Source organism: Colobus angolensis, unplaced genomic scaffold (assembly GCF_000951035.1).
Source record: "Colobus angolensis palliatus isolate OR3802 unplaced genomic scaffold, Cang.pa_1.0 Scaffold138, whole genome shotgun sequence".
NCBI lineage: Eukaryota > Metazoa > Chordata > Mammalia > Primates > Cercopithecidae > Colobus > Colobus angolensis.
The window spans coordinates 1,784,869-1,786,068 of record NW_012114466.1 but is presented as its reverse complement, the minus strand read 5'-3'; positions in this window follow the sequence as shown (position 1 = coordinate 1,786,068).

Genomic DNA, 1,200 nt, shown 5'->3' with positions numbered 1-1,200 from the left:
CACTGGGGTAATAATAAAAAGCAAAAACAAACACAAATAAATGAAAGGGAGGTTGGCAGCACAAAGTGTCAGCTGCAAAAAAAAAAAAAAAAAAAAACATCATCGTGAGTCACAGCAATTATCATTTAAATCTGAATCCTTCTCTCTATGAGAAGAAAGAGAAAGATGTCACTGGGGTAATAATAATATATAATAACAAACACAAATAAATGAAAGGGAGCCTTGTGAGAATACAGAATGGGGTAACGGTTATGTGTTTTCTAAGTAGGAAGTGTGGGGCTTGCATAGTGAAAACACGCTGATGACTGCATTGTGGCTGCCTTTGATTCCCTTGGATGGATTAATTCTTGAGCACAACAGCTTCCCTGTCCTCTATCGTGGACTCGGAGCTCCTGAGAACCTTGTTTTACATGCTATAGAGGATTAATCACCACCTCAATCAGTCATTTAGAAGGAAGAAAAAAGCAGGCCAGCCTTACAGAATTTGTAAAGAGACAGAATGGTCACAGCAAGTTTTGTGACCATATTATTGTTTTCAAGAGCAAGCTGACAAAGCTTTTAGCTGGCTTCACTTTAAAAGATAGAGGGGAAGGCTCCTCAGCTTGATACTGAGTCCGAGTATTTGCAGAGTGATTATTTTTTAATACTTTAACAATGAATGTGAAGATTTCAAAAATACTTATTTTTGCAGTCTTAAAACAGTCAGCTGTCTGTATCCACAGGTTCTGTATCCACAGATTGAACCAACTAGGGATTGAAAATACTCAGGAAAAATAAAATAGTAGTACAACAACAAAAAACAATACAGATTTTAAAATACAGGGTGACAACTATGTCCATAGCATTTACATTTTATTAGGTGTTACAAGTAATCTGGAGATGATTTAAAGTATGTGGGAGAATGCGGGTAGGTTATATGCAAATACTATGAAGGTTCATATCAGAGACTTGAGCATCCATAGATTTTGGCATCCAAGTTGGGGGGTCCTAGAACCAATACCCCATAGATTTCCAGGGCCAACTTACTAAACTGTTAGGATTTATTAATATTTGTTCATTGTCCTCCTGCCCCAGCCTTATAAGACATGCCTGCTTCCTCTTCTGTCATGATCCTAAGTTTCCTGAGGCCTCCCGAGCCATGCTTCCTGTGTAGCCTGCAGAGCCATGAGCCAATTAAACTTCTTTTCTTTATAAATTATC